We start from the raw sequence: 22811 nt of genomic DNA, 5'->3' as shown, positions 1-22811 counted from the left end.
ACTAAATGTATTCAGTATGCTGACTAAATATTTCTTTTCAAGCGATTCCTATATTATATTGAATATTTTGCCACTGATTATTTTTAGGGCTTGTAAACATGTGAAATGGACTTTATATCTATGGAATATAGACTATAGAAACGGATAATATTCTGTTATTTGACAGGGAAACATACTTCAAAAAAAAAAAAAAAATCCGTAGAAAAAGCTGTTCAAGTACATTAACTTTGCTATCATCACAAATGTCTGCAATCGAGTGCTAATAACATTCATCCGAGCCGTCTAAGAAATGCGAAGTGCGTAATCCTGCAGCCTTTTGTTTGATGTAAGCTGATCAGATAGAGACAAAAGCACGACTCCATTCAAGTATCACAGCATTAAAGATTCAAGCATGAATAATCCCTGTATATGAGGTACAGAATAAGACCGGGAACGAGAAAACACGTTCTCTTCAATTATTCATGGCTGAGAAAGAGATTACACTGCGGTGGAGAAATCGTAGATATAACATGTGAAAAAATAAAATAAAAATGGTCTGTGTTCTTTCTGATCACAATTGCTCATGGAGGTCAGAAGTGTGTTTACTGATACAGTGTCTGGAGTGAGTAAATTAAGGACTTTTCCTCTGTCAAGGCCGAGGTTGAATATGCAGCAGCTCGCCATACAAATACATAAGACGTTCGTATTAAAATGGGCTCTACATCACAGTGTCAGCCAGGTTACTCATGTAGAGGAAAGTGTGAAGATTCAACAGCAGACAATCAGCATATTCATCACGTCATGTCAGACGACGGCCAGAGATCAGTGTTTCATCCATAGATTGTAAAAGCAGAAGTAATACTTAGAAGATCAAAAGATCACAACTTCAAAAAAACCAAAGCCTTCTGCAGGCTTTCCCTTTATGATTTATTTTCTTTTCCTCTGATCTCAGACTTGCCTTGGAAAAGCTCTCTCAGGTTTTAGCAGGTTTTTTTTGTATGCTTGTTTCTTTTATTGATAATTCATTTCCTTGGTTTGTCTTCGCATTTTCCATTTAAAACACACTATTCTTGTTTAGATTAAGCAGCTCATTACTAGTCATGCATGAAACTTCTTGTTCATGAAAAGTTGTTCTTGTTAGCTTTTTGCTACTGTACGTATGTGGTTGCTTGGGTCTTCCATGAACAACGTTTTTGTATGAAAATTTAGTCCTAACCCTAAACATAATCTACCTATTACTATCCCTAAAATTGGAGGGAAATGCACCTAAAGTGACATTTATTGTCATGCTTTAGGATTGTTGCTCGTCAGACTGTATGGGCATGATCCTCACTGTAAGCCATGTCACACTGTAAGATCTCAGTTTTCATTGATGTCAGACTGTGCGACAGTCAAGACGCGCTAAAAACTGACGCACACAAGAAAACTCGTCCAGAGTTTTACATCATCAATCAATGACACGTTCGGTGACAGCGAGCTGCGTTACACACGGGATTGCAATGAATGCTACATAGAAATCGTTAATTTAATTTTTGACATGGCTTGTCTTAGGACATGGCTAAAAACGAAGACAATTTGACGGTTGTCGTAGGAGAAGTCACACTGTCTGCAGGACTGTGAGTCAAATCTTTTTACACTGCCAGAATTTTGTCAGAGCAGAGGTACAATTCTATTGCAACGGTCATTTAATTGGCTGTCAGTGACTAGCCTAGGATCAGAGGAGTCTTTTATAGGATGTGCAAAAGACGGCCAAATCATGGCCAAAACTGCCCAGTGTGCACCTGGCTTAACCCTGGTTGTAAGTCTAAGCTTGACCTAAATTGTAAACTTGTCAGTCAAATCTGATTTGTTGATTGGCATGTCTTTCCTGGATCAACAGGAACAAGTGTGGTCAGTTCCTGCTGATTCGTAAATAGAGTATGACTATATGACATCAATAGGATACTTTTCCTGTCTGTTTGTTGTAAGAAAAGAGCTCTCACCGCTCTTGTGACTTACTGGTTAAAAATGTTGGTCATATGTTGGTCATACTTCCAAAAAGTAGAATCTGTGATTCTGAATGCCAGTGATTGACAGCCTCACATTCTCCTCAAAGCATTGGATTCATCCGCGCTCTGCCGTGCCATGCCGAGGCACAACCCACGTAAAGTTGATTTCATCTTTATTTTTATTACTTTTATTAAATTATATTAAATATAAAAAGTGTAAGTTATAAATTATTAAAATTATTTTAAAATTATATTTAACAAGAGCAACCCTAGTCATGAACTAACAAAGAATTTATTTATACATTTTTCATAATACTTTAATATTAATTTATGTAATTTAAAGTATTAGTATATGTATAATCATTGATTAGAACATGTTGTAAACTGATTTTACATTATTTAATCATACCTAACCTAATTCATTGAATAATGTTAATGAGACAAACCTTAAAGTACATACTAATATAAGAAATTACTGTATAATATTGCACTATTAATAACACCACAAATAATTGAGATCGAAATCACGTAATCCACTTTTTATTGGATAAACAAACATATTGAGGCCTGGTTGAGTTGAAATTAGTAGTGTTTTTTTGAAAATTCAAGCATGAACCTATTCTACTAGACCCCAAAAACTAAACCAAGACTTTGTAAAATGGCATTATATGTCCCCTTTCTCAAAGGCTTTCTCACTGTTTTAACATTGCTAATGCATTCCCAGCCTAGTGCTACTTGCATAAACCAAAAAAAAACTGTGTCCATCTGACCTTACCCCTGAGCTAAAACATACTGTGGAAAGAAGAAAGAAAAACCTGAGCTGTCCATTTTTCTTTTATTTAGCGCTGGAAAGAGAAATATGGCTATACAAGCAGAATGATCTGAAGAGCTGAGCATTGCTGAGATGAGGTGATGCATTGGGGGCGTCTGCCCAGCGACAGTGACATATTGTGGAGCTCTCTGCGGCTGAGGCGAGGCAGGTGTATGACAAATGGCACAGCCAATCAGGAAACATCTGTTATTCCTCATGCATCCACGCCCTGGCACTGCCCCTGCAGCTCTACCTGGAGCGAGGTTCCATGGGTGCCAGCCAGACTTAAAGATGGCAGTCATGCCCGTAGAGTGCTCCGGGCTGATGGTTTAACCTGAGAAATTTGCCAAAAAGAGATGACGGGTCACACGTGCTGGCATGTGGCTTAGAGAGGGCTTGCAGAATAGTGTGGAGTAAATCTTAAAAAGGAACAGAACAAGCAAGATGTCATGGTTATTATTCATTTTTTTACTAGTGGGTGCAGGACACTATAGTTCAGTTTTGTAAGTGAGGATAGCAAAATAAAGTAAACTGTGACATACAGTATATACCCAAAAATTCTTCATACAGTGGACTACCAGTAAAATTGATACAAATTTGGGAACAAAAATTATTCAGACACTTTGAATATACACTGAATATGCTTTGCTTTTATTTTTGCTTTAATTGCTAATGTGACCTTTTTTTACACCACCGACTGAACAAAATTAAGCGCTGCTTGGTAATTGGTTACCTTTTTCGTTGACCAAATCTCCCAAATAGGCCTCTTCGGCAACACTGTTGAGGACTTCATCTGCTTTTTTACTGCAGAGACCTGCAGTAGCCAGCAATACCCAAAATTTCAAAAAAAAAGCTCAGTTTCCACTTTTCTTAGGGCACACGACTGCCATCCTTGGCATGTTGGATACGAGTCTCTCATCTACTTGTTCCCAGCCATAGCATTCTCTCTATCCCTTACAGGTTAGCACGAGTTATGAAGATGCAATACTTCTTCCCATCTCGAAACACATTTTCTGGCAGACTCATCACGGAGACCCACCAGTAGCCTAGACTTGTTGTTTAACGACTGCGCTCTGTTACTGGTAGGCGTGGCCTCCAAGGGCAGCGAAGCAAGTGCATTCTGGGAGTTGTTGTCTTTCATCTACATAAGCCAAAAATACAAAGAGTCTAGTCTAGAAAGCTCCAAATTCAAAAATAGTTTCACATTTCTTCTACATAAATGACCCATTTTAATTATCTTTCCAGAGGTGGAGTGACCCTTTAAAGAAACATCCAACATTACTGCATTTAACACATTTTATCATGTTTAAATTAATTGCTCAGAAAACCAAAAGAACACGCAGGGGTATCATGTTATGTAAAGTTAAATAGTTACAGATCAAACAGATTATAAGTCTTGTTTTCATAAGTATGGGACTGTAAAATAACATGGCATTTTAGGTATGGAACTGTGGGTGTCCATTGTGTATCTGTGCAAAATCTTTTGTATTGTTATGACGGTCTATTCTATCAATGCATCTTTATGGAATCTTTCCGTGTTTGGCTTCCGTACAACCAAATTCAATTGACTTCAGTTGACACCTCATGGCTGCACATTTCCAATCCTCCTGGGGAGGTTGAACCCATTTATTTCACATTCAGTGTCAAGGCAAAAATAAAGCTCTGTAGTAATTCACAACTGAAAAAATAGGAGCCTCAGCTTTATACAGTAGGATTTTATTGGATTCTTAGAAGATCCTTATTTGATCCTATTAGATGATCTGCATGTATGCTGTTTCAATGGGATTTTACCCAGCCAAAGTGGAATGTTCTAACATAACTTTAACTAACCTTCTGCAAAGTTCTCACAAACTCATGAACAAACACTCTTACAACGTTAATAGTTTGTCCAAAAATTTAATAGTTTGTCCAGAATTTTAGCTTAGCACTTTTTTTTAGCTGAGTTTGCATGTGTTCTTTTAGCCCTGATTTGACAAACATTTTACATCTCGTATTGCTGCTGCTTGCATATTACAGTTACAAAGCACAATATTTGTCAATATATGGCATTTTGGGAAAATATTTCACAAAAGAATTGGGGCTGACAGATTTGTAAGTTTATGGCAGTCATAATTGAGCACAAACAAGTAGAGGCAAACGGGTTCATCCAAAGTGGAGGCAGTTATGTGAGCTCATCACAGATCACAGATTCAGATTTTATCGATTAACTGAACATTTTGTGTAAAATTGTGATAGTTCATCTAATCATACCACCCCCCCCCCCCCATTTGTCAGGCTGCATGGCTACAGTGCTCAACAAGCGGTGTTCAAATACTCAATTTCAGTTTTGTTTGTGACGTTGCTGAACTATTACCTGATTTCTGATGGTTCAAAACGGCACTCAATCACATTAATTCTTTGTTCCGATGTGAACTCCATCAGAATAGCCAGCCCAGGTAAAGCATAAATATTTCACTCTTAACAGCCACTTTGTTCAATTAGGCCACCCTTAAAAATATTCTTGTTTGCCGTAACCCGACCGACCCTGTCAATTTAGGGCCGACCCAATTTTTTATTTTTTTTTCCTTTTAGTCCGACCGACTTGCCGGTTGTAACCTGCGTTCAGACCGACCGATTTTTTTTTTTAACTCCTCAAACTACTAATTCAAATTCAATAAAATAATATTAATTATATTTTAGTTAGTATTGTGAAAGTTGCTTGTGTCTACATAGCCTACAAACGTAGGCTACGTTCTTTCTTTTAAATAAAAACCCGTGGCGTCATAGTCATCCGATTATGTTTACACCATTGGTTTAACGTTACGCGTGTCACACTATGGCTTGTACGTTTGCTCGTTTCATTCAGTGTTCCCGCTTGGTACCCGGTATTAAAAGGGCAACGGGGCTGAATATATATATATAATAATAATAATATTAAACAATTTGTCTGTGATGCATTTTGCTATTCGCAGTCCAGAAGAGAGAGCGATCTCTCACTCGGAGCCACAGCGCGCGCAGCACGACAGCCCTGCTTAATGAGTGACAAGAACAGAACGTGGTTACACTTTAGATCTGTGATATTATTCTAATTGTATTTTAGATTTCCGCTTTCAAAGATTATAAAAAGATGATATTTGAGATGAAACCATTACATACGCATTCTGTCTAGCGCAACTTCCTTCCCTTCACAGCGTTGCGCTGTCATTTCTTCCTAAAACCCAAACGTACCGTCAGAATCAGCACGATCGGTGCACTCTGTACTGTTGCTAAACTGCGTACGCGTTCAATCATTAAAAGAGCTATTAAAAGCACAAAAGTCTGCGCAAGAGACGCTGTTCACGACGCGCGACGCGCGCTCCGAAATGCACTAAAACGAGACAAGAAAAGTAGGCTATCGCCTCATTTTGGGCTTCATGTGCACATCTAAACTATCAAATATGCATAAAATATAAAATGACCTGCTCTGAGACTCATTTAAACACAGTTTATGTCTTAATTGGACGTAAATAGTTGGGAGAAAATGATGGTGCATCTATTACAGTAGAGTTCTGCATTCGGTCTTAAAGGGGCAGTAGTCTAATAAACGTGACGATTGAGCCAGTATGCGAATCAAACAACAAAAGGCTGATAAAAATCACTCACAGCTCTTGAATGAATATCTTAAACTTTAATAAGCATTAATCTAACTATGATAAACTATGCAGTGTCATTTTACATTTGATTAATAAATTAAATTTCTTTTCAGAGAGAGCAACAGACTTAACTGAAAAGTAGCTAATTTTAGACCTTCCTGAAATTAAAGCACTGTGTATATAGGTTAATTTGTATCTTTGTTTAATTGTATTCTTTGTTTGACCATGTGTTTGTACTTGTTTTTGCCTATCTCATGTATATATGCACAACAAATAGATATTTTATACATTTTGTGACTGGCCTAAAATTAACACCTAGCGGTGGATGCACAGTTTGAAGACCCAGTCAGTGACGTCACAATATGCATTTTTTTTTAAAAAAAATTCACGATCACCATGACCAAAATTGTACTTTTTTTTTACACTGAATCTTGAAAAAAAAAATATAGACCTACCTACCGACCCTTTTTTTTTTTAAAATTGCTGTTACTGCAAACCAAAATATTTTTAAGGATGGCCTTATTCAGTATGATCTGATGCAGGCAGTACTCCTGGAGAGAATATTTTTGGGATTTCTTATTTGAGACATGTTATTGATATGAAAATGACACTTGCGTTGACATGCATACACCTTAAGATTGGGATATGACTTGGCCTATTACACACCTCTCTGGAATACGCTGATTGGTCAATTGCAGCACTTTTTCTTCTTTATTTAAATGATTTTATCGACTCATCCTGGTGAGTCCAATACCTTCTCGTCCGTGGAATCGCTCTTTCATGTCTCTCGTTTCACTCAGGCCCTGTAGCTGGTTCTGAAGATTTTATTGGTCATGTCAATCAAAGCGCTGATTGACTACACAACACTGAAACAAATGGACCATTTGGGTCCATGTTGACCATTTTGAGTATTGTGGGCGGAGCCTGTACATGGTGCCATAAAATGACAGTTCTGCAGTAGAAGTCTATGGAAGTCATGGAATAACAAACATACTTTCGATATTATATTCCAAAATTAAGACCGTATAGGGGTAATACATTATCCTCCCTATAAACTGCATATGTGAATATTATGTAGATCTATTGCGTACATCAAATTCATGTTTTAATGGTAACGTACTGTAATTGTCGCAGGTTTCACCAGTCCAGTCTGTCCGTTTAATGGCTTGCAAGCATAAACATCTGTGTTTCGCTTAAGTGCGTCTTCGACCATGGTATTCTGTTGAAATGAAGACCATCTGAATTCTGATATTCCAAATCTGACATTCAAATGAATTAGATGACATTTATTTTCTTACTCCGTGCAGCTCGCCCATTTTACTCCACTTCTGGTCTGTACTATAGCCCTTAACCTACACCCTATTATAGCGATGATTTTGAAGTCTGACTGAAGCCTGAATGGAATCAATGAAGACTGAACTTTTCTTGACAGGTCAGCGCATGTATTAGTTGACCAATGAAATCGTTTGTGGTGCAGGATTTGAGCTGAACTGGTTTAGGGGGGAAAACACACACATTGCTTGTTTCATACTAATGCAGATGGCATATTTTGTCTCAGTTTTCTACTGTACTGATACTGACGTCACTTCAGATCTTTAGTATTATTTATATTGCTGTAATGTTGTTGCTGTGTTGGTCTTGTTGCTGTCTAGGATGATGAAATATTAATGTCAACTCAATTCAGCATTTCATGTGGTCTCTGCGTTGGGGTTTATTTTAGACATCGTATTGATTTTAACGCATGAAGACGAGGCTGTTTTTACAATGGTGATGCACTGTTTAAAGGTGTTTCATAAGCTAAACATAAGTTAAATGTGTTCTTAAAGAACAGTGCAATCTATGAAAAGCACTATACTTGTGTCCCTCTCAGTCTTGTTGTCTTTACTGCCAAAGTAATATAATATAATATAATATAATATAATATATATTGTAATTTGCGTCACCAAACGGAATTGTCAAATAAGACTCGAGAAGACTCCTGCAATCTGGTAGAAACAAACAGACAGTCCTGTCCCAAACTCACGTCATTATTTGAGCCAATGCTGGGATGCTCAAACAGAGCAATGTCACAGTGTTGCACTCTACATATGAAGCTGAAATAGAAGAAACACATTTTACACTAAAACCTTTTTTGCACAGTGAATGTGAAGAAAATGTGATTGGTTCCAAGTAAATAGAAAAACCTCATTAAACATGTTTACTTCCTTTCCCTCACTAATGCACTTCTGTCAATTATCCCTGCACAGCTTGAAGGTTTTAAAGAAACTATTTACGGATGGGGAACAAAAGGGCATATTTTAGAATTTAATATTTTTATACTTATACTATATGAAGAGTTCAGATGCAAAAGCCTCTAAGTGCCATTTGAATTTTTCTTCTAGAATGATCATTTTTATCAAGCTTGTATATTTAAGTTCAGTAATTTTACTTAAATGGCAATGAAGATTACAGATTAATTGCCATTTAAGTGAAATTACTGAACTTAAATATACAAGCTTGATAAAAATAACCATTCTAGAAGCAAATTTCAAATGGCATTTAGAGGCTTTTGCATCTGAACTCTTCATACACACACACACACACACACACACACACACACTCACCTAAAGGATTATTAGGAACACCAATACTGTTTGACCCCCTTTCGCCTTCAGAACTGCCTTAATGCTACATGGCATTGATTCAACAAGGTGCTTAAAGCATTCTTTAGAAATGTTGGCCCATATTGATAGAATAGCATGTTGCAGTTGATGGAGATTTGTGGGATGCACATCCAGGGCACGAAGTTCCCGTTCCACCACATCCCAAAGATGCTCTATTGGGTTGAGATCTGGTCACTGTGGGGGGCCATTTTTGTACAGCGAACTCATTGTCATGTTCAAGAAACCAATTTGAAATGATTCCAGCTTTGTGACATGGTGCATTATCCTGCTGGAAGTAGCCATCAGAGGATGGGAACATGGTGCCCACCACCACCACCAGCCTGCACAGTGGTAACAAGGCATGATGGATCCATGTTCTCGTTTTGTTTACGCCAAATTCTGACTCTACCATCTGAATGTCTAAACAGAAATCGAGACTCATCAGACCAGGCAACATTTTTCCAGTCTTCAACTGTCCAATTTTGGTGAGCTCTTGCAAATTGTAGCCTCTTTTTCCTATTTGTAGTGGAGATGAGTGGTGCCCGGTGGGGTCTTCTGCTGTTGTAGCCCGTCCGCCTCAAGGTTATGCATGTTGTGGCTTCACAAATGCTTTGCTGCATACCTCAGTTGTAACAAGTGGTTATTTCAGTCAAAGTTGCTCTTCTATCAGCTTGAATCAGTCGGCCCATTCTCCTCTGACCTCTAGCATCAACAAGGCATTTTCGCCCACAGGGTTGCCGCATACTGGATGTTTTTCCATTTTCTCACCATTCTTTGTAAACCCTAGAAATGGTTGTGTGTGAAAATCCCAGTAACTGAGCAGATTGTGAAATACTCAGACCAGCCCGTCTGGCACCAACAACCATGCCACACTCAATATGGCTTAAAAATCACCTTTCTTTCCCATTCTGACGTTCAGGAGATTTGAACAGGTGTCCTTTAGATGAGTGTGTGTGTTATGTATATATGTATGTGTATATATATGCAAACTTTCTTTTCTTTAAATGATGATCCATTTCAATTATAAAGTACATTTGTATACATACATGCATACAGTGTCAGTCGAAATTTTGGAAACATTACTATTTTTTATGTTATTGAAAAGTCTCTAATGCTCATTAAGCCTGAATTTAATTGATTCGAAATACAGGAACATTTTTTTCTCCAAAAGTCTATGGGGAAAATGCATAGCTTTTCGATCGAGGGGACCCATGCTCCGCTAACTTCCGAGTTGTCCTACAAAGTGAGGTCATAACTTCGGCAGTCTAGGTGCTTGTAACAAGGTTAGATGTTATGGGAAGAAGGAGGCGGGAACTGGCGAATATTTAACAGCTCTAATAACAAAATAAATAAACAAATACAAACGTATTATTTTAAATTGAAAAACAAAAGGTAGGATGTTAAAATACTTCAAGTAAGCTAGAAAGGGATGCCATTCACAAAAAAAAAAAAAGAAAAAAAGTGTTGTATTCACTATCCAAAGGGAGGTTAGAGTCTTATTATATTTCCAGTGGAAATCACCTAGCTAACAAGGAGGTAATAGATAAAATATCAAGTTGTTTGGAATTAAACTGAGACCAATTCTTTGGTACCCGAAATATTGCTATACCAGGGCTACTGCTATAACTTTAATTCTAACTTTTTAACACTTACAGTAGTTGTAAAATTGATCCATGTTTTGCACCATAGTGCAATTTGGGTCATATGTTTTTTACTTATCCTGAGAAGCATGACATCTGTCTTAAATATTAGGAAATATTTCAGATAACTGGACCTTGAAAAAATGAATTTTAGTATTTTAAATTGTATGAGGCCAAGATGTGCACAAATTGTACTAGAACATATTCTGTCCAGTGCACCCGCCCACCAGTCCTCTTCAAAACGTTCTCCTAAACAGATAACCTTTTTAAATCCTTTCCCAAGACAACGGCAGGATTCAGGATAGAAACCGCCCCTATTCACAGTCAGTTCCCAGTGGAATGGTCCTTCCATTTATTTTTTTCCTCTCCGTGAATATTTTGTTTCACTCATGAATATGTCACATTATGTTGCCATTTCATGTTTTCCATTGTCTCATGGTGTCTGATTACATTTTTGTGTGTGAATGTGTGATGATGCATCATCTATTATGTAATACGCAAAGATGCATGCAAATACCCACAGTCCAGTGATGTTTACAACAAATGTCAAAGTAGATCACAGTACCAGAAACTACACAATCTTTAGGTGTCACGTGAATATAACAAATAAAGATAGGAAAAAAGATTAGGAATTAAGTCACTGTTTGTAGGCTTTTCTTTTCTTTTTTTTTTTTTTTTTGCTCAATACGAAGGTAGAGTTTCTCAAACGTACAACACGAAACAAACAGATTTGAGGATTTTTCCCAGGTTGGATACTCTCCTGTTGTTATGGTCTCGGTTTTCTCAAATATATTCTCTGCATTATAATTTCGCTATGCTTTGAACAGCTGTAAGATGTCATTGTGTAAATCAGAGAGAGAATCGGAGGCTTTTCTAATAAGACATCAAAGGTCAGTTACGGATCTAAAATTCTGCCTTTTAAAGAGGTCACAAAATGTATTCTGCTCCTCGTAGTTCAACACAATGAAATATGAATACGATTTCCATTTCATTAAACTGTGTTGCAGCTTAGCATGCTTTAGCCTCTTGTGGCTTTAAACTGTATTCAGAAGTGCATCTTGCCAAAATAGAACAGATTACCATATTAAAATATTGAGATCGACAGCGATCGGTTGGCAGTGAATGGTTATCTCGTTCATATTATTCAGCAGAGGCTTTTTATTCATATTTTCTTTAATGGCAAACTCTGTCCAAATGGCTCATTAGTCGCATCACGCATCATTTTCAACAATCTAAACCAGAAGTGAACACTAAGTAATTGGAAGCACAAGGGCTTTGGGTCAAAGTTTAGGTCAAAATTACTGAAACCTCATTAAGCAAAAAAGGCTTTGAATAATATATATATTTTGCCCATGCAAAGATGGTGGCATAATTCAAATGCACATCAAAGACAAAATTGTGAATACATTGCGTGTAAGTCTTGACCTTTTAAATTATTAAAAAAATAAGTCAAGTCAAACAATATGTCTGTCATTTTTTTTTCCCTTCGGTTGGATTTCAAAGTAATTGTGACACTCATTTTGAATAAATATTGTAATATGCATAATGTATTTAAATTATGCACAGTGATATTTTATGGTTTTGCTCCAGGGCACAAATTTGACATTGTCAACTTGTAATTGCGCAGAAAATCCTACGAAATCAAACTACAAATTAATATTATCTTGAAGTAATATGCTAAACGATTATTTACAAGTTTGCTTTCTACATTTACATTATGCTATAAGGAGAACAGAAGCAGTCAAACCAACAATAGGGCAACAATATACAATATATATTTTATCTTTGCAACTTTGTAGAAAGTTAGAAAAAGTCATCTTTCCACTGCCCTGATTCGTCAACAGATCAAGAATCACTTGAAAAATTTAGATGAATTCTTCACTCCAAAAGAGACAACAGAAGCGTAAAGGATCAAGCTACCGCAGACACAGTCCTATCTCTCAGGGCACCCTTTTCCGGGGCCACTGCACTGAGAGAATTTCGTCAAACGGGGCCTGAAATGCTTTGGCACAGAACAAGAGACGAACAGAGATGGGTCCACTGAGTGCTGCATAAAACACCTGCCAACAATGACAAATCACCCGTAATACCATGCCATGTGTTTCCAAGGGAGGCACAGACAGAACATTACCTTCATTTCTAGATGTCAAAAGAGGTGCCGGCGCTTTATTTTGATGGATCTTGCCAAAGAGGTGGCAGACTGTGTAGCATGAAGTCGTACAGATGAGTAGCTGACAACGCTTTGAGCAACCACGCTCACCCACAACATTTATTGCATGTTTTGCCTTCCTTGTCTCCAAACGTGCAAAAGTACATGACAGCTGACAGAACATTGGGGTTACATATAATAAACTCTAATGTAGCATCATATTTCTAAAGACGACAAATTGTCTTCTCGACAATACTCGTTGTCTTGTTATAGTTTCTTGAAAATTCTTGATAAACTCAGTCTTGATAAACACTATGCGAACCATACCAATAAAGTGGCAGTTTAACTTAACACTGTGAATCATATTGCAAATGCTTATCATTTCCATAGAATGGAGTGAAGCAAATATCAACTGCCTGATTTTTTTTTTTATCTCATTGTAAAATGTAACTATTATCACCCAGCTCTTCAAATAAAGTTGGATATTTACAACTTTATCAGCATACATTACATACAACACAAGCAATCAAGCAGTTGAGATTTGCTTTGCAAATATACTGTACGTAAACAACTATATTATCACCCAGCAATCTGGCAAATGTGACTATAAGGCACGAAGATATTTAGATATTATTAACATAATGATTTGCTGTTGTGAATAAATTTGACTTGACTGTATTTTAGTGTTACAAAACGTGCACTACGGCACTGTATGGCAGCATGGCCCCAGATCATATTTGAGTAAACAAGTCATAGAATGTAATTTCTGCTCTCCAATGTTATGACAGTTTTCTTAGCCATTAATTTTCAAGTCACCCAGACCTTGGCCAGCCAATTTAATGTGACATGCGAAATAGGAGGATCAATGAGAAATAATTTTTTTTTTCTCTTTTTTTTCTTTTTCTTTTGGGAATTCATTAGATTGTGGAAGTTTGTTTCATACCGGAATACAGCCAGACCTGAATATGATTTTGCAGTGGATTGTGGAAAAACGGCAATCCTGAAATAACTCGGACAAGGATTCTTTTTGACTGTAATGTGGAAGTTAAAGGTAAATGATAAGGCTTCTTTTACAAATATATTATTAGATTTGATATAGTATTGCAGAGATATACCAATTTTAAAGGATTGTGTTAAAGGGACACTATGCAGCTTTTTTAGCTGAACTGAACAGCTTCAGAGTTTTTGAAATGGTTATATGTCTTCTTTCGGGTTTAATGGTGGCCGTCTCGCCGTTTAATCACGTGAAAATTCTCACCACTAACAACATACTGTATATTAGATCTATTAGATTAGAAAAAAGGCTGGGTTGTTTCAACCCAAATTTGGGTCAAATATGGAAAAACCCAAATGTTGGGTTGAAAATTCAATTAAAAAATTTACAATTGAAAGTGAAAATTAGAGTTTATTTGACATTACATTTTTAGCCCAACATTTGGGTTTGTCCATATTTTACCCAAATTTGTGTTCAAACAACCCAGCATTGTTTAGAGTGTATAATATGTAACGTATGTATTTACGACAGTAAAGTTAAATTCAAGTACTCCACAGCAACTCTAAGGGTCGCTGTTTAACCAAAACGGGATTCCTGCATGTGTTCCTTTAACTAAAAATGCCTTCAACAGTATACATTTTCACAGCAATTTGTCCATTGGTTATCAATATCCAGTCCGTGTGGCCTATACAGTTTATAAATGTCATAAAATAAGTATTTTCAGATTTTCGTTTTTAAATTTTTTTTTTTTATTATTATTTGCAATCATTAACAGGAAGACCAAAAAAGTCTATTGAGGTTTTTTCAATTTTGATGTCATTAAAGGTGCACTAAGCGATTTCTGAGAATCATCACTGAACACTGTTGATATTTGAAAACAACTCAAACAAACACATCCCTCCCTTCATTGCTCCACCCCCAAAATCACTAACACACAAGTATGGATGTCTCTTTATCATAAATGTAGCGAATCAAAATAAAGATTTGGAAAAAATAAAAAGTGAAGATGACAAACGAATGACAAGTGTGATAAAGTCACATTAGCTGCCACCGTACTGGCACACAAATACTGACTTCATTCATCCACGTCAATCCTCCCTTCCGTTGCGGCTATCATGGGAGCGGGTGCAAATGCGATGTTGATAGCACATGGACATTAATAATAAATAAATTCCACCGTGCACGAAGTGCTTCTGCGAGTGCACCATTCTTTTACATCCATATACGGACTCAAATCTCTCCCCGAAGGCGAGCTGGACGGCTCGTCTACATCACAACAAGGAATACAAAAAATGAACATACACAGCAGAAGCAAGAGTTTGATGTTAGTCGCCAGCAGCACACACTGAAAACCAATGTTACTCGCATATGGAGCAAAAACAATGTTCTGGGTCCGTTTGGAGGCCTTCCCGCTTCGGTCTCCACAGCGCTAAAAAAAACGTTTCTAATATTAATGTGGGCGCTAAAGCTCTTGCTGATCATAACCCTTCTTACCCCAGTGATATTCCTCTGACCTTTTCTTTTTTGTAATGTCTCTTAGTCATATATCTTTCTGTCTTTCTTTTGTTCAAATCTCCCTCTTTCTCACTATCATGAGTGGACACGCCCCCTGCTGCTGATTGGCTACAAATGTGTTGTGCTGCTCAGTCTGATCCACTTTCAACAGCGTTTCTCAGAACTCGCTCACCGCACCTTTAATTAAGCTAAACAAATGAGTAAATCCAATGTGAAATTAATTTAAAACATTTAATTGAAAACATAACATAATATAATGATGAATTAATCAAATTAGCAGCAGTTAATTGTACACAAATTGTAGGCTATTTGATGTATTTGATTTTACAAATGTGGCTTAGATGCCTATTGTTTTGCATGATTTATCACTTTTTTTTACACTGGTTGCTAAATTTGTTAAACCGACAAATGGTGGTTTTATTGAACGCAGGAGTACTACACAGAAATTGATGTTTCGTGGTTATCCGGTGATGTGCTTGCGCTCCAGTGACTGCTATAGTCTAACTGCAGACTTCAGCAATGAAGTTTTCAGCTCTCTCTCTAGCTGCACGGCTGACCCCCGTGAGACAGTGTGTGGCACACATTATTGATTACACACCTTCTGATTGTGACTCGAATCACTTTACACCCGATTGTGGAATACTATGATTTATCACACCACATCAAACAATATCAGCTCAGAAAGGGGGGGAAATGGAGCAAGAGACACAGAGTAAGCGACAATAAGGCCTTATGGCTGCTTAAAAGAGATGGATGGTACCATGATCACCCTGATTGAAGTGGGTGAGAGAGAGAAGAGAAAGGAAAGAGCTTTTGGACAGGGTCATTTGGAAACGATCTTCACATAGCCCAATCCAAGGCGTTATTTAGGACTCATTTTTCAAATGATGTTTATATTACAATTATCAACAGAAAACGTCTGTTAAGTAAAATAAATAAGACTTATATATTTATATATGTGTATAATTGAAGGAAATGTGGACACACCTGATAGTAGGTGCTTGTTCTATTATCTTATTTGACATTAAAATAAATGACCATCTATTATTTTACACAGAATGTTGGAAATAAGGTCAAAATCCACAATAACGGTTCACTAGGTTTAGTTCAAAATAAATTTTAGGTCAAGATAAATTGAGATGCATTATAAAAGAATAACATACTGAAACCACAGTGCTCTATACCACCAGCGTTAGATTGTCAGAGGACCCCTCAGGGGAGTTTGCCAAAACAACAACAGTAGGTAATTTGCTTCATTGTTTTCTTCAAATTTACCTGACCTCCTCGGGGAAAACCTGTCTGAAGAGGGCAAGAAGTACAAAGCTGTTGAAATGAATGTGTATAACATGGCTCAGATCATTTGATTTTGGACAAGTTTGAGTTCTTGGCTTTTTGATTGATTTGTGGATCAAGCAGTTAAAACGATTCATCGATTCATTGGAGTCTCTTCAAGACATACATATTTTTACATATTTCACATGTGCGAAATAGTAGATTAAACACTGCTGTGCTGTTCATCACTTTGTCTCATTTATAGAAATTAGAGTTGTCTTTTTTTTTTTTTTTTTTTTTTTTAGCTTATTGTATTCAGAGTAAATGTATAATTAAATATATTCTGATTCTGAAGCTGGATGCTGTTGGCAGGGCCTAAAACTAACTTTTTTTTTTTTAACCAGGTATGAAATGTAGATTAATCCTTATTGCTCTTGACTGAATAGCATTTGTAACTATGGGTGATTAAAAACAGAAAGAGGCAGATTTCTTAGACTGCTGTCACTTTAAGAACTAATGTACTTATCCAATATAATGTTACATGTGTGTTTTATTTATTAACTGTTTACGTTCATCTGACATAACTGATTATGTTTAAAATTGTTGAAATATGTCAGTTCAAGTGCAAGACTTTAGTGACGATGCAACACGTTGATTACGTGGTAATCTAACACTGTCCCAAGTGTCGTTCACGTTAGTTTGCGTTCATGTTCTCGCAATGTAGCATTTTTATAATTCATATAAACATTACCAGCCAAATGGCGATTCACAACGTTTACAAAATGAAAAGGTGTCTGCATAAATTTTGGTTTACTTCATACAATCCAACATATATATCGCAAACCATAACCACCTTCCACATTACTCACATTATCACAGTTTATTCGCTATAGTTTAGAAATAAAATATGACAAGAACTCAGAGTTATCAAATCAGTTGATATTTCACTGGTTTGGGCCATCTAAGTACAGATAATACCAATTTAGGTTAACCAATTACCAAATAAAATAATTTACAAAAATTTACAAAAACAAAAATAATTTACACAGTACACACACACACATATATTATGTATTCAATTATGTATTATGTATGACCATGCCAAACCCGTTTGAGAAATCTATTTGAAATTAAGTAGTTGAGAAGAATGTTTTTTAAGAAAATGGAAGACAAAGTATGAGTTGTCTGAGGAAATGAATGGGATTTCTCATGTGGTAGGAATTGTGTTAGAGTAACTGTACATAAACAGGTGTCTAGCTAACCCTGTGGCATTGCTTGATTGATCAGAATGGCAGTTGAGTCAGAGCTGAGGATTCTAGCACAACTGCATGTCCTACCGCAGCTTCCATAGACCTCGAGACCTCACGGGCGGCCACAGAGAGTCATTTATTCTAGCACTGCCTACGGCCAACTAGAAGGCCCTGTCATCTGCAGTGCCTGAGGGGAAAGGTATTACAATAAATAAATAAATAAACCCTTATATAACAGACATATGTAATAACAAGCTCCAGTCAGAAAGGTGTTTTTTGCCAAAGGATTGAGTTAAAAATATGGAATTGTTCCCCTTCACTGACAACACCTTATCACGCATTTTACATTAACATTAAAGGGTCATGAAACTCCCCTCTTTCAGCTCATGTCTAGAAAAATGCAACTTAAAGGGATACTCCACTGTTTTTTTCCATATTAAACTGTTATTCCCATTAACTAAGACGAATTGATCCATACCTCTGTCGTCTCAGTGCGTGCGCTCAATCACTGGTACGCGAGACACTTTGATAGCACTTAACTAGCCCAGTTCATTCAATATGGGCCAAGCAGAGAAGCAACCAAACACCTCCACGTTTTCCCTATTTAAATACAGTTACTCGAGTAGTGTAACTCGACCAAGAATGGTATTCAACAAAATTAAAATAAAACGTTGAGGAGACAGTAGATTTCCAAATTTGGTGCCCTGATTTCACACGCAATGCACGAATACACTGCAGTCTCACTCTCGCTCATATCCAAGGTAAATCATCAACACTATCCTCCCTTACAAGTGTTTTATTCAACTGAATACACAGCCCGTTCTCATCCTTCTCATCCGAACCCAAGGCGTCATACATCCTTTAGTGTAATATCAAACTACCCTACCCTACCCCACACCTAAACCTAACCATCATAGCGCGTTATATTAACGATAACGGGTGCCATGTGCGTAGTATAGCGCCGTTTTGTCGTATAGCGTTCTATATGACGCTTAAGGATGAGAATGCGTTGGAATACATCACAATAAGCTAAAACGCGCACACACAGGTCACTTTACTTTCTGAACAAGTGCGCACCCGAGTCCGTGCTGCGCGGTTTGGGAGCAACCGAACTCAGACCACGTCCTCCAGGTATTCTCTGTTTCGGTACCCCAGTGCGCACCCGGGTCCCATGACAGCATTTACATTAGTGATTTTCATGTGAACCGTGCCCCGTTCCGAACTAAAATGCCATTTTGAAATCCCCCTAAGACATTTGCACACTGCTTATCACGCTCAAACTTTACTGGACCACCAGGGAACAGTTGACCTCTTGCAACAATTTATTTTAGTCCCTTTCTAAGCACCATTTAAATATGGGCTTTTAAATAGGTGGCTTTACTATTACTCATAAGTACCACATAGGGACTATATTTTGATTAATTATAGTGCAACACACTCTTGCATAATAAAAAAAAACTAATATTGCATTCAATTAATGACATAAAAAGAACAGCGGTTATGAAAAACGTTGTTTTATCATAAACATTGTAATGAGGTCACCACATTTTGTGGCTCTGCGGTGCTACGCTAACCCCTCATCACTGTGTAATGTCTCCAGGTGTGCTGCACTGCTAACAAGACACACTGGGACTTATTTAGCAGATTCAGTGTAGTGTGAAAACACAGTCTGTTTGAGGGTATGGAGTCTGTCTTTCACAAATGACTGGAATGCAGAACTGAAAGTTAAGCCCAAAAAAAGAAGACAACTTAGTTTCTCTCATGTGAGTATAAAATGTAAGATACTTCCGTGGAGCAAAAAACAATATTTTGAAGAGTCGTACAAGAATTCAGATAATAAAACTACTTTAAATGTAGTCGACTCCTCTGCTATTGTAAGTCTTCTGAAGCTATGCAATTCTGTGAGAACCTGAAACATTTCACATATCTGAACTGGAATATCGTCACAAAACATTCAAGAACAAATAGTTTTACATGAATTACTTTAAGCCTGGTGTGATAATTCTGTGCTAGCGAAAGGGGAACACTTCAAGATTACTAGTCTTACAGACGGAATCATAAAAACTAAAGAACAGTCAGTCATTTTCATTCCTGTATGAATCTGTTTTTTTGAATACAGAGCGAATGATTCAATGAAGACTCTCGTTTGTTCTGTTCCTTGAATGAATCATTGATTAAAACGACATGATTCGTTAAAGCTGCAATACCTAAGATTTAGATGCCGCTAGAGGGTGCTACATTCAAAACAACAACAACAACGGCTTTGCTTGATGACGACGTGGAGGAACGCGAAATGATGGGAACTGTTGTTTTCAACTCCACCGTGGATAAATCAGTCAGACGGGAATCGAAAATTAGTTGTCATGGATGAGGTAAAGTTCGATTTCTATAAACGTTGCGTTTAATGACATGCTTGTTTTTCATTAAACTGAAATAACCGCAAGAAAAGTCAGGTTTAAAAGTAAATTAGTTACTGTACGAGTCACTGGACGAAGCTATGGTGGAGAGGGTTTGAAGGGGCAGGTCTCTTGCAAGGAGTTGACGTGGCTGGTCCTCCTTGGTAACTTTATAAAAATAAAAAATCAATTTAATGTACATTTGACACATCTTTTCATGTCGTGTAAGTTTTCAACCACAGCTACAGTTTCACAAAATTAACGTTAAAGGGGTCGCACACCGGACGAGAAGCGGCAGCGCCGCGTCGCGCCACATCTTTAAAATTCGAAAACATTATTATCTATAAGTGTAACGTTACACATACCGGAAGCGCCATTCGGCGTCTGTCCGCGGCGCCCAGCAACAACGCCTCAGGACCGTGTTCAAAATCCTGCTGCGCCACAGAGCGCCATTTACATAGTTTTATATAAAATTTTAATTATTTTTGTCTCAAATCGTTGCTAATGGATCCTGACTTCGCCCTATGCTGCAATATGCATTTAGTTTTGCAGTCATTTACAGAAACCAGCTGCTTGAATGACAATTGCTGATGTTATTATTAGATTTTTCAGGTGAGATTTTCAATTCATTCAGTGAACGGATGCTCTGAGGTAAAGTTTTCAGACTGCAGACTCAGCAACGATTGTATTTAATTGTACAGTACAATAATAACATAGAATAGACATTATCTTTATTTCCTGTCATTAAACATAACAATATTGCTGGCCATACACTGATGAGAAAGTGCGCGTCCGGTGTTCGATAACGTTACTGTGGAGTTGTCCTAAACGTGGCGCGGCGCTTCTCGTCCGGTGTGCGACCCCCTTTACAGCCAACAGTTCACATTCCGAGAATAAATGAAAAGAATAATTGTGCTCCATTCCATAACAAATGCGCGAAACAAGCTGACGTTTGTTGCTTGATAGACGCTAACGCACAACTACAACTACCGCATTTGTCCAGGACTACACGTAGTACGAGCGGAAACCGAGGTAAGCGGATATGACGCGATTGACTCGCGACTCCCAGCTCACCCCTGCTCATACGCCCCGTTCTCTTACGAGAGGTTCTCTCGTATTGCGTAAGCTAGCTTACGCTACGGGAAAGATTCATCTTTGCTGAGAAGTTGAAGCCAAAAAATTATTCCATAATTTTGTAATCATTGTCAACGCAGTCTCCTCTGAGGCAGACCATGAGCGGGCTAGCTAGCGGCTCATTGGTTCGCTCAGAGAGAATGCACGAACCTATGGGAGAGCGGCGCTGAGTCCGCGGCCAATGAGCGGACGGCGCTCGCTTACTGCGTCACAGCCCGCCAAAGGGGCGTGGCTACAGTGTATAAAGGTCGCTCTCCCAGCTCGTTCGTCGATTCTGTTCATTTCAGCGAGCTACACGCATCCGCTTTCCTGGGAAGAAGCCGCCGTCGTTGAGAAGGCACCGTCTAGCGAGCTCCGGAGTCTGAGGAAGCCGGCCGTCTGCCACCTTCAGCCGCCCAGCAAGCTAGCGCCATCCGACGCGTATCCTTTTTACTATTCCATATTCCTAAAAGAGCCGAGCGTCTTTTTCAAGATGCCTCGTATTTCCTGCGGCTCATGCCGCTCTTCACTCGAGGAAGGAGACCGCTTCTGCGTTCTCTGTTTCGGAGTGGAACACGCAGAGCTCGCCCTCGCCAACGGAGGATGCGACCACTGCGAGGACCTGCCTCCGTCTTCCCTGCGGGCTCGACTACAGGCAGTCAGAACCGCTCCCGCGCCGCCTCTCACTTCGCCGCGGAAGAAAATACGCCGCTCCCAGAGGCCGCCGGAGCCCCCTGCGGATCCATGTGGGCCGCCGCCCACCGACCGCTCTCCCTCTCCGCCCCTGCCGGACTTACAGTTGCCGCCGTATGGCCGCTCTGTCGCCTCCGACGACACCGCGGATGAGAAGGACTCTTGTTCGCTGCACCCTTCTGACAGCGAGGATTGGTCGTCGATCGGCTCATCGACGAGAGAGTCTGCGGGGACCCGCGCCGGCATCGAGGAGGGACTTTCGCGCCTCCTTTCGCAGGCCATCTACCGCCTGGGTCTCGAGTGGTCTCCTCCCCCAGAGCAACCACCGAACCGGCGCCCGGCCCCCGCCTGCAGCCGGGCTGCACCATTCCTGCCTGAGCTTCACTTCGAGCTCACTAAATCCTGGAATGCCCCTCTTTCGGCTCTTATCCGCTCCGAGGGGTCCGCTTCGCTCAGTGGACGGAGCCGCCGAGATGAGTTATACTGCCATGCTGCCCGCGCCTTTGACGCCGCCGAACAGGCCGCCTCAGCGCTGCATTCCATCCAGGCGCTCCAGAGCGACATCTCGTGCGAGATGGCGAACAGCGGTAGGAACCCGCCCATCCTTTCGGATCTGAGAAGCGCGACGGATCTTTCCCTTCGCGCCACTAAAGCCGCCGCACAAGCCTTGGGAAAATGCATGGCCGCCCTCGTTGTCACTGAGAGACACTTGTGGCTCACGCTCACCGATATGGGAGATTCAGAACGCGCCCTGTTCC

General features: G+C 38.9%; 1 long non-coding RNA gene across 2 annotated transcripts in view; it reads left to right on the top strand.

Moving 5' to 3' along the window:
* LOC148998488 (uncharacterized) overlaps positions 1-22811 on the top strand; it is a 114896-nt gene that overhangs the window by 24251 nt on the left and 67834 nt on the right. Inside the window, exon 2 of one of the 2 annotated variants that reach the window (XR_016168229.1) lies at positions 13742-13871. The exons of the other annotated variant lie outside the window; for it this stretch is intronic. This is a non-coding gene — a long non-coding RNA (uncharacterized LOC148998488). The remainder of the gene's footprint in view (positions 1-13741; positions 13872-22811) is intronic. 2 annotated transcript variants of the gene reach the window in all.

The sequence above is a fragment of the Pimephales promelas genome, chromosome 1, assembly GCF_988280905.1.
Source record: "Pimephales promelas chromosome 1, fPimPro1.hap1.1, whole genome shotgun sequence".
NCBI lineage: Eukaryota > Metazoa > Chordata > Actinopteri > Cypriniformes > Leuciscidae > Pimephales > Pimephales promelas.
Note: the sequence above shows the minus strand (reverse complement) of the source record. Positions and strands in the feature narration are given on the sequence as shown.